Here is a 12,881-nt window from a genome sequence, read left to right on the forward strand (position 1 = left end):
TTTGAGGATAACGGTTGTTGTTTATGCATGCATGTACATTTATTAGTTGTGGGAAGAATTTTGAGCTCATTTGGATAAATTTTGTGTAGTGGGATGAAAGAATACACCATAGGAGGACCTTGAAATCTTAATGCACACATAGTGTTTGATACAATGCTCAAGTGAGCTGAAACCATGAACTCCTTCCTAATTTATGTTTAATTTTGCTATATCTCTAAATAGATCAAAGTTGCTAGGATTCCGGGACTGTGTAGTGAATTAAGGAAAGCTCGAGGCAAGGTATATTGGCTAAACTCTTCTCTTAGAATTGAACCCCACAATGTCTTTATAAGTCCCGTGATGTTCATTATAAATTGATTTTTGTCAAATAAGCCTCGTGTCAAAATAATTATGCATTCAATATGTATTCCAAAGATTCTTGTTATGTTGAGTTAATGTTTGAGAATGTGGTTTAAGTATGGGCTATGTGTTATTATGTTATGATTTAAAAGCATGATTATAATGAAAGCTATCATGTCAATTGTATAAGAAATCACATATGCCTAAGACCCTAAATTTCACAAATATGTGTTAAAGTCTTAATTAGAAAGGCCTTGTTGTTGATTATCCATGATGATATTTAAAAGTGAAAGAAGAGAACATGAAATATGATGTGCGTCCATCGTGCCAAGAATGATATTATGTCATGGCCACTGGTGCCAATGAAATGTATGATATGAAAAAGATTACGAAATGAGTGGTAAATCCTTTTAATAATAAATGCCTTGGGATTACCATTTAGCCACCGAGGAATGGTAGGTTGAAACAACCTAACATTGAAACTACACATTCCGGTGTAGGTGTTATTGAGGGGTAAATCCCTGTGTTAATGTGATGAGACTGTTTCCCCTTATATGGGATGAGATTGGTGTGTTGAGATGTTTTTCCTTAAATGGGATGAGATTATTGCTAGCGGGATGTGATGTGATGTCGACCCACACGGCATTGTGGTGAGACGGCTTAGCCGATCGGGCTGAGATTTGACGCTATGCCGCGCACATGGTGGTATTACGAGTGTATGTCTCGGGGTGAGATGGCTTAGCCGGTCGGGCTGAGATCGGACTCCGTGCTAAAATATGGTGGTGTATCGGTGCTAAAGATCTCCCAACTTAAATGACAGAAACTTACTTGAAATTTACCTTTCCCCTAACTTGACACCTTGATACCGTTTGAGTCCCTTATTGATTTCATATTTTATTCTCTATTTATTGTTACTTATTCTATTAAGGGTGTGTTTAGTTTTACATACTAGTACTATTCCATATGTACTAACACCCTTTTTTGCTGGGGGCGCTGCATCCTTGATGGATGCAGGTGGTTACATAGCAGGTAGCATTGATTAGTGACAGCGGCACACCCTCTCCTTAGCTGACTTGGTGAGCCCCATTTCATTTCGGGGTCATGTGTCTCTTATCCTTTGTACATAGCGTTTTGAGGTATAGTCAGGGCCTTGTTGCCGACACTGTCATAACACTCTTTTATTCCTGTTAGAGGCTCTGTAGACATAGTGTGGGTTGTATCTATTTTCGGGAAAGTTAAACTAAAAATGTTGTAATTGTATCATATGTTCCACTTTAACTATGATTGTACAATGTGTTGTTTTGGAGACTTGCTAATGACGTAACTAATTGAAATGAACCGGTGTTATTCACATGACCTCTTACTGTCAATTAATGAAATGTATTCTTCTCTTTATTCATGGGTGAGTTTGGTAGAAGGTATTGTAAAGGCTTGTTTGACCGGGATATCTCGGTTGAGTGCCAGTCGCGGTTCTCAAGGTCGGGGCATGACATATATATTAGAAATTCATAATCTATAAGTAACGGTACAAGAATTTAGATATGCTTTCAGATTTTGCAATAAAACTCAACACAGAACAGGGCAGATCCAGCCTGAATGCAAATAAAACTAGGGCAGATCTAGCCCAAATATAAATATATTGCTAGCAACTGCACCCACTGTGGATGTGCAGACTCCAGAGGGGCCGATCTAGCCCAAGCGCTATAATAAGCCAAATACTGGCATGAATCAATAAAGCCTGTTGGGGCGTGCAACCCGATCCCATCAATATCACTCACAATAGACCCCCAGCCTCACTCAGACATTAATCTCTCCAGTCTCTCGGGCTCAATAGAATCATGATAATCAGCCCAAACAATGATGATATGATGTATCAATAAAGGACAACAGAGATTGAGATATGATATGCAAATAATAGCTGTGACAGAGTATAAAATGGCAAGTTAAGCAAATAGTTCAATATGTAACACGACCTCTGTGGGTCCTAACAGTACCAACACATAGCCTAAACAGGATTTCTAACTCGACTACCAACTCAAATGCTCTAACAATGGTGAAAATATGGGTACCAACAAGATTATTCAACTACATAGTTCCATGGAATCGACCAAGTCACAATTCTTACGGTGCACGCCCACCCGCTCGTCACCTAGCATGTGCGTCACCTCAACACTAATCACATTACACGTAATTCGTGATTTTATACCCTTAGAACCAAGTTTAGAAGTGTTACTTACCTCAAACTATGCAAAACTCTACTCCAACAAGCCCTTGCCACGCAAAACGGACTGCGAATGCCTCGAATCTAGCCACAAACAATTCGATACGATCATCTCAAGCTATAGGAATCAATTCCATATGAAAATGCTAAGTTCTTAATCAAAAGTCAAAAAAGTAAACTCAAAAGTCAACCCCCGGGCCATGTCTCGGAATCTGATAAAAGTTACGAAATACGAACAACCATTCAACCACGAGTCCACCCATACCAAAATTACTAAATCCGATACCAAAATCTCGATCAAATCCCCAAAATTCGACCTAAGGACTTTCCTCCATTGTTCCCTAATATTTCAACCCAAATCACTAATTAAATGATAAAATCAAAGATATAAATATGGAATTTAACCAAAACTAAGTAAGGATCACTTGCCCCAATCACTCACTTGAAAATCTCTCCAAGAATCGCCTCCAACCGAGCTCCAAATATCAAATTTGTGAAATAGGCTCAAACCCTTGTTTTTGAAATATTTTAGTCTGCCCAGATGTACCTTCTTCGTGATCGCGGGAAATGGTTCGCGATCGCGAAGCACAAATCCTAAACTGCTAAACTCAGTACCTACATGAATGCATACAAGTCCACGCAAACGCGATGCATTACCTTACCATACCTACGCGATCGCACAAACACCCACGCGTTTGCATAGAGCAACGCGAGTGACCAGCTCTTCTTCCTTTCCTCTTCGCAAACGCGGCTCCTCCCACGCGTTCGCGATGCATTGACTGCTCCAGCTATGCGATAGTATACACCTGATCATGAACGCATAGAGCAAAAATTCCATCAATGGCCTACACCCCTTCGTGATCGCGTACCTAACCTCATGATCGCATAGAAGGAAACCAGACACTCCACACCAGCAAGCTTCAGCAATCTCCCAAGTCCAAATTTCACTTCGTTAACCATCCGAAATCTACCCGAAGCCCCCAGGACCTCAACCAAATATACCAACAAGTCCTAAATCATCATAGGAAATCGCTCGAAGCATCAAACCACATCAAACACCGCTAAAACTATGAATCGCGCATCGATTCAAGCCTAATAGACTTATGAACTTCCAACTTCTTCATTCGATGCTGATACCTATCAAATCATGTCCGATTAATCTCAAATTTTACACACAAGTCACAAATGATACAACAGACCTACTCCTACTCCCAGAACCCCAATCTGAGCCCGGTAACCATAAAGTCAACTCTCGGTCAAACTTCTAAATTTATCAAACTTCTAATTTTCTAACTTTCATCATTACAAGTCCAATTCAACTACGGACCAACAAATCACTATCTCGACACACTTCCAAGTCCAAAATCACCCAACAGAGCTAACGGAAGCATCAAAACTCCATTCCAGAGTCGTTTACACCCAAGTTAATATCCGATCAATATTTTCAACTTAAGAATCCAACCTTGATACTAAGTGTTTCAACTTATTCCAAAATATCCCCCGAATCGAACCAACTATCCCGGCATGTCACTTAGTAAATAATAAGCATAAAATGAGTAGTAAATGAGGGAACAAGGCTATAACACTGAAAATGATTGGCCGGGTCATTACATTATGCTACAGTTCTGCACTACATGTGCAGGATCTGACAGGTTCATTTGGTGGTCATCCTGGCACGTAGGCGTAACTGCTAAGGGGATATTATGGTAAGTTGCTTTCTATGCTACGCACCGCAGTCATCAGAGTCTCCATCTTTTTTATTTACTTTATCCTGTCTATTTTATGTTCTAGAAAGATATTGTATTATTATTGCACTATTTAGCAGACGCCATATACTTATGACACTGGGTTTTGAGATATTCTAGTTGATGTTTACAGATTTTCATATTATTATCACCTTTTATTTTTATGCCTTACTAATTATGTATGTACCCATGATTTTAAATGCGTAAATTTCTTTACTTTATAAAGTTTATGATTTCGAAAGTAATAAAATGAACAATTAGTGTGATAGTTCACTGTTGGCTTGCCTAACATTGATGTTGGATGCCATCACGACCTATAGTGGGTTTTGGATCATGACAGGTTTGTATCAGAGCTCTAGGTTCACTTGGGTATCACGAGTCATGAGCGATTCTAGTAGAGTCTTTCAGATCAGTACGGAAACATCTATACTTATCTTCGAGAGGCTACATGGCTGTTAGAAGCACTTCCCTTCTTGATTCCTCATTGTGCGATTTGATTTCTATTGAAGCGTATGCCTCATTTCCTTCCTACTTATTCTTATACGATGTTGAGCGCTCGTTATCAATTGGGCATTGAGGAGATGTAGTGGTACTGCAGATGTGGTGCAGGATGTTTCTTCATGCATATTCGAGCAAGCTATTATCGTAGTCTTGTGGAAGGGTGTTCAGTTATTTTGGCCCAGTGTCAGTGTTGCCTATAGCTTCAAGGCTATGCACAGTGCGTTATGATGTTCGTGCATTGTTATCGCGCAATATTGGTGTAAATGGTAGAGTGCTTATGTGTGTGTCACGGCAGTGAATGGCCTGAAAGGAGGATTTCTTGATTCAAGGTTTAGAGGTTCGGTAATTAATTTCAGCGGAGGAAAGGCAATGGGACTATGGATGTTTAGGCATGAGTTGGCGGAGTACCGAGACTTGATATTTTCGAGCGTTGTGGAATTCTCATTGTGGTGTGGTGTCATTATTCTTGTTGGGGCGCATCAAGGCCCGATAATGTTATGGTCTTCTTTGATTTGCCTTTGGGGAAAGGTGTTGTGAAATGGTGCCTAAGAAGTGGTTATCAGATGGCAGTGTGTAGCAGTTTCAGAGTCGAGTCGGTGTTTCTAATGTTGATGACTCGAGAAAGATGATCTTCGAAGAGGCTGAGAATTGGTAGAAATTTACTAGTTCAGGTTCTACAAAGATGAATTATTATTTGAGGTAGCATTTTGGCAGCGAAGGAGGAGGAAGGACATGGTGGGAGGTGTCTCGTGATTGTGGCAGCGAAGGAGGAGGAAGGATATGGTGGGACATGTCCTGTGATGATTGAACTCCTAGCAGGTCAAGTATGAACAATAGAGGTCGAGTAGTTGTTTAAGGAGATGGTTGACCGAAGTGGCAGTGGCAGAGTAGCGAATGGATTCTATTGTAGGCTAGCCACATGCCCTGGGGATCATGGTGAATATTGACTAGGTCTATGGATTTCATTGGAGATTGTGGCTTTGTTCTTCGGGGTTTGAATATGACGGAAAGAGTTGCATCGGATGTAATATGACTTTGAGTTTTGGATGCATCGCTGGACCTTTGTTTGATGTTGATAGAAATAGATGGACACTTTTGACTGATGGGAAAGCACGGGCTCAAGAGGATTAATTGATTTCGTGATGGCTATAATTAGGGTAATATCATTGGAAGATGTCAATATGAGGCTACACATGTGGGTTATCTCCTGTCAAATGTTAAGAGTTGTGTGATTTCTAGTAAAGGTCCTTTGAATAACTTTATTTTTTGTCCAACATGAAGTATGTACTGCGATGTGAGCTGGGATTGCTTTAATAAGATGGTGTAGTGGTCAGGAGGCCGGGTGTGTGATTGGAGATGATAATTCGAGTTATGTTATGAAAGTTTAACAAGAGATTACGAGGAAATTGGTGGGACGACGGTGCAAAATCATGGTAACCGAGGATGAGTCATCATTGTGAATTATGGATTTATGTAATTGTGGCTTGAAGCTAAGTGGGGGAGCCCACCGTCTATGAATGTGTCAGCTGGTTGTGTGCCTTGGCAGTATCGGGTTATCGGTACATTGGTAGATTGGTTATGACCAAGGAAAGAAAACATCAAGGGTAATTCGGGCAAGGGACTTGATGCCACCTTATCGGTTCGTGTGTAGATTTTGGGATGACTAACAGTTTATGCTTCTTATGAATGTGATGTTCAAGGAAAATAATTTGTGTGATTATTTCTTTTGGGAGTGTTCATATGCTAATAGAGTACTAGAGTTTGGTTATATATTTAGGACCAGGTCAGAGTGAATCACTCTCAACAATGGTTCTAGTGGGTTCAAGAATTAGAGCGCGGTGTCTAAGGATTTTGAGTTCATTATGTGGTTGATGAATTAGTTTTGCAGCGAAGTGTGAAAGAGACTTGGAGTATTTCTATGAATGTCACCGGGTCTGCGGTGTGATGTTAGAAATATGGAGGAAACAACTTCGGATTTGCAGGAGGTCTTTCAGAACGGGTGTATCAGTTGGAGATACTATTGAGTGCTTAAGGAGGGTATGAGATGGTTGATGGGTATTGAGACGATGTGGTATTGTGATTTGGGTCACTCGAGATGAATGTTGTTTGAGGTTCGTTATGTGTTTGAATAGAACTATTATTTCAAAGGCAAGTCAGGAGTAAATTGGAAGAAGTTGAGTTAGTTAGTAATGGTTGGAATCAGCATGGTTGTGGAAATGATTAGTTCCTTCAGTGTGTTGAGCTATATAGGTAATTCGTGGATGTACGTATGGGCTTAACAGCCACCATAATTTGCTTGATTGGGGAGGTATTTGATTATGATGGCCTTGTATGTGTAAATGGATCCAGGAAGAGTTATAGCCGTCTATACTTCGACTTGAGGGTTACATTTTCTGTGGTTTTTGGAATTCGGTTGCGTGTTGCAATTGTTCTTCTGAGATGAGTGGAGTGAAACGGGTTCTACCCAATGAAGTGTTTATTCTACTAGTGGTTCAGGGGTTATGATGAAATTCTTGGACTCTCGCGTAGCGGCATGATAGGCGCAGTGAGCAGTATGGAAATTGGAAGTTGAGGATCAAGGTTGCGGTTCAGTTTTGATAAGAATGTCTCGAGCTTAGAGGAGCGGGGAAGGATTTCACATGTTCAGTGTATTCCACCACTATTGTCGGGCAGCCTAAGGATGGTTTATTTTGTGGTAGGAGCGTTGGGTATTGAAATACAGATGCTTGGCTAATACTATAGAAATAGCATGCTCAATGGCCGTTGATGTTCAGATATTACTACCTAGTGCGAAAGGTTGTGGGAGTATATCCCACAAGAAGATTGTATAATTGTAACGTGTTAGTCATTCGATTGTTAGAGACTAAAATAAGGTCTGAAGATTTTGGTACTGTCGCCAATGGGAGAGGTTATGACTGAGAGGCGCTCTATTATTTTGGGTGTGGACTATGGGATTTTGTTCCGGATTTGACGATTGCTCGTATGTGTCATGAATAGGGGTCATTGTGGATACTTGAAAGGTTATTGGCCCAGTTTGGGATGATTAGGATCGGCTTGAGGTCCGTTAGTAAATCTAATGTGAATGTAAGCTCTACATCTGGTCAGATGTGTTCATTAGACATAGCATTGCTTATGGAGGAGTCTTCGGGTGTTGGATGTTATTCCTGTCATCAGCTATTCTATGTAACACTATATTATGCCATGTGGGTTATGAGACGACTTGATTATTCGCATATGTGTTGTGATCCCTTGTAGATTATTATGTTATAGGAGCAAGATTGCTCTCGAGATGCAAATCATCTATTGCACCTTAGTATTGCTTGGCATTTTGTAGCGCATGGCGCTATCTGTCTCCCCAAGGTTGTGTTTATGCACTTAACGTGCATGTGGTCCACATTCGGGCATTTTGTGGGTATGAGCATTTTGGCTCGGTAGGTATTTTCTTATTGATTGTATATGTGTGGATCGGGTGGCACGCCACCACGGGTATGATGTTTGGATCAAGTTGCACGTTGCAACGTTATCATGTGTGGATCGGGTTGCACACCACAATAGTTAGATGTTGAGTACGGTCCCTTATACTTATTTTGTGTCTTTTGTTTTTTATCTTTAAGACAGGTTCATAGCATTGGTTTGGTTGTTTTGTTCATTGCGCATGCCGGATAATCTTGTATTCAGGTTTGTTATTCCTTATTGGTCATATTCGAGTTGTGGCTTGTTGGAGTATTGCTGGCATCAAGTGAGATTTTAGAAGGTGTTTGAGGTGGCTTATTGCCCGAGTAGTTTGTACTGGGTGAGACGAGGTTATTGGACCTGAGATCAGTGCGATTGGGTTTATGTAGGGTATATTAAAGAGAAAATGTCACTATTCAGTTCAGGATGAGGTAATGGTTCTTGTCAAGCGGAGAGACTACATGGGTTATTGACTTGGCGATCGGTTATGAGCTTCTAAGGGTCGCTCCCATCATTGAAGTATCGTGAGGGTTGGATTGGGGCTTATGCGCATTTTGAGGTATAATACACGCATCAAGATAGTGAATTTGCAGCTTCTACGGTTGGAGGATGTTATTATGGGCATACGAATTATGCGGTGCATTGTGCAATTTCAGTATGGATGCATGTTCATATTTGGTATAACGGATTGAGATTGATACAGTGTTCGTATGTTAGAATCAGGCCTCGTACAAAATTTCAGATGTTGGAATTTGGTAAGGCTTGTGGGCTAGGGTAGAATGAATGATCTTCAGTCTGGCTCAAGAAAATGTACTCACACGGGTTGTGTTGGTACAAGCAAGTGCACTAGGTGTTAAACAGTGGAGTTGGGCAATTCCGGAGCGGTTCTTGGCACGTTCGTGGATGAACATATATTTAAGTGGGGGAGAATGTAACGACCCAATCAATTGTTTTGGGCTCTAGCGCGTTGTTTGGCAAGTTGAGGCTTTGAGTAGCTTCGCTTTATGTTTTATGAGTTCTACATGTGGTCGAATTTGAATTTTGGGAGGTTTGGGGTTAATTCAGATGGAAAATTCTCAATTCAGAAGCTTTAAGTTAGAAGAGTTGATCAAGGTTTGACTTTTGAGTAAACGACCTCGAAATCGGGATTTGAAGGTTTCAATAGGTTCATATGATGATATCAGACTTGGGCGTGCGTTCGGATTGAGTATCGGGTGGCCCGGGAGCATTTTGACACTTATTGTGGAAAGTTAGCATTGTTGAAGGTTATAGAATTGCCTAAGTTTGATTTAAAGTGGACTTTGATGTTATGGATGTCCGTTTGGATTCCGAGCCTTGGAATAGGTTCGTATCGTAATTTGTGACTTGTACGTAAAGTTGGTGTCATTCCAGAATATTTAAGTTCAACTCGGACTCGTTCGTCGAAATTTATAAGTTTAATGTTTTAAAGAAAAGTTTTGATCGTTGATTTGTGATTGTGATGTTATTCGCGGTGTTTCGAGCCCTTGAATAAGTTTGGATAAGGTATTGGGACTGGTTGGTGTGATTGGACGGGGTCCTGGGAGCCTCAGATGTGATTTGGGCTGGTTTATGGTTTCTTTGGCATGCTTCGCGATCGCGAAGAGAGAGATGCGATCACGGAAGGGAAGTGGGAGAAGATGGTAAATTGTTCTTTGTGGTCACGGGAGAAGATATGCGATCGCGTACTTTCTTGGGATGGAACATCACGTTCGCGTGTGGGGTTACGCGTTCACGTAATGTTGAAGTGGGGGCTGATGGAATTGGCCTTCACGAACACGAAGTTGTCCCGCATTAGCAACTTGTGGACTGGTCGTGCTCTGCGATCGCGAGTCTTCAGACGCGATTGCGTAGGGCATTTTTGGCGGCAGAGGTGGTATTGTTTCGCGACAGCGAGGCTTCAGAGCGCGATCGCAAAAGGCGACGCCTGGGCAGAATATACGTCACTCAATCGGGATTTTTGCTCATTTCACTCATTCCTCTCTTGCTTGGGCGATTTGGAGGAGCTAACATCATCATCTACCTTGAGATAAGAAACTTCTACAGATTGTGACCTAAGTACATGAGTTATATATGGATTTAAATAAGAAATTGTGAATTTTTGTATGAAAACCTAAAAGTGGTATTTTTGGACTTTAACCATGAAATTGGATATGGAATTAGGAATACATTATATATTTGAGTTCGTGGTGTTATGGGTAATTATTATCTTCAAGAATTTTTGTAATACAGACTAGTGGGCTCGAGGATTGATTTTGTTGACTCTTCAATAGGAGTTGTAAATTATTGTAAGTTAATTAATTATGAGTGGTGGAGTATATTTTTATCGGTTTTCATGGTTGTTTGTCTAGTTTCGGATCGATGGGCACTGGTTTGAGGTGCTAGAGAGGCGTTGGGGCCAGTTATGAAACTTCGGAGTGAGGTATGTCTCATGTCTAAACCTGTGACGGGGAAACTATACCCTAGGTAATTTGATATGTGCTACCTGTTGTGGGGGCTACGTACGCACGATGTGACGAGAGTCCGTACGTAGCTGGATTCATGTTATGTCCGGGTAGACGTAGGCCTTTATTATGTTATTACTTGCACTAATTGAACTCAATTGCTAGTTTAAATTGCTTGAATTGAATAGTGAGAATTTAGTTAACGATTATGTTAAATTGAGCTCCATTATCTAGAGATTTGGCGAACTGTTAATCATTGATGAGAATTTATATCCTTTTATGGGCTTACCTTGATGTTGTAAATACATAATTCGCAAATCCGAAGTGTTTCCCTATTCCTGTGGATTGGGCTGAACGCCTCGACGATATATATATATATATATATATATATATATATATATCCATGGATCGGATCGGGTCGGGTCGTACGATCACGGTAATGTATATACACGACTATATGGATCGGACCGAACGTCCTCAGCATAATTCGTGCATAAAATCGCTAAGAATCCGAGTACCCACGAAATTACCCTCTTAATTAAACTTGAAAATGACATATTACTTTCTCTATGACATGAGATGAGATATCTAATTAAGGGTTCCTATTTGTTGAGATAGCATGAGGCCTTGGGGACATTTTAATTGATAATTGATGTTAACTGATTTTGTTATCTACTGTTCCTTAGTCTATTAACCATGTTGTAATTCATGCCTATTTATTATTCTTGTATTTTATTTATTGGACTACTAGTAAGTGTCGATATCGATCTCTCGTCATTACCTCTATGGGGTTAGGCTGGATACTTACTAGGTACACGTTGATTTACGTAGTGATACTACAATTCTGCACTACACGTGCAGGATCTGACAAGTCCATTTGATGGTCATCCTGGCGCGTAGGCGCAACTGCTGAGGGGACATTATGGTGAGCTGCTTTCTATGCTATGCACCGTAGCCCTCAGAGTCTCCATCTTATTTATTTACTCTGTCCTGTCTATTTTATATTCCAGATAGATGTTGTATGATTATTACACTCTTTAGCAGACACTCATGTATTGTGATACCGGATTTTGGGATATTCTAGTTGATGTTTACAGATTTGCATATTATTGACACCTTTTATTTTTATGCCTTACTAGTTATGTATGTACCCATGATTTTAAATGTGTAAATTTCTTTACTTAATAAAGTTTATGATTTCGAAAGTAATAAAATGAACAATTAATGTGATAGTTCACTGTTGGCTTGTCCAACAGCGACGTTGGGCACCAGCACGATCTATAATAGATTTTTGGTCGGGACACTTAGTAGATAGAAATTTCCAAGGAATCAATTATTTTATGTCTTGAGTTTATTTCGTTACTTATCTAAGTGGTCTTATCAGTTTTGTCCTTTAGTTTACCTTTACTGTATTCATGCGCGTTTTTTATGAATTTGCTTGAAACACATGGGAGTTCCATCATTGCCATAAATGTTTAGGGTCTAGAATCTTTTAAATACGACAATTTCTGTCAAAACTGTTCATTTTTTTTATTTTTTAATTATCTAGTTATTCCTCTTCGCATCTGGAGGAGACTTATTTTATTATAATAGTGATATTGGTGCCACTTTATCGATTTTTATTTTATATATTGTAAGATGATTTTACTACTTGAGGACTTGTTATAAATGTCATGGGCGGCTTTCCAACCATGCCCCATGACCCCTTGGACGCGCCCCGTGGCGTCCTGGTAAGTTTTCCAATGCCCGTCGCCACAGTCGGCCCCGTGGTCTCGGCAGCTCCAAGTGACAAGCGCGCATGTGCCTCTGTCGCCCCACCGATAACCATCGCCAGCGCCCAGCCACAGGCAGATGCCAACAGCGTCGCGCGCGCAGACAATGCCTCGCACGCAGACCCTGATGCTAAAGACAAAGTTGCTGCCAACGGACTTGTTTCTGCTTTGTAGAAGACTAAGTCTTTTTCATTGTAAATATAGAGTAGTTTTACTGTATTTTCTTTAAGTGTGATTTTTCAGCTTTCATAGGTCTAGTCATGTAACTTTGGTTTATTTTTTTTAAGCATTATTAAGGGGGACCAAGCAATCAAAACTTTCAAGCAAGCAAACAATTCTCTGTACTGGTGTCTCTCCCCCCGACACCGTCTTATTTTTCTGGAATAGC

The sequence above is a fragment of the Nicotiana tomentosiformis genome, chromosome 1 (genome assembly GCF_000390325.3).
Source record: "Nicotiana tomentosiformis chromosome 1, ASM39032v3, whole genome shotgun sequence".
NCBI classification, from domain to species: Eukaryota; Viridiplantae; Streptophyta; class Magnoliopsida; order Solanales; family Solanaceae; genus Nicotiana; species Nicotiana tomentosiformis.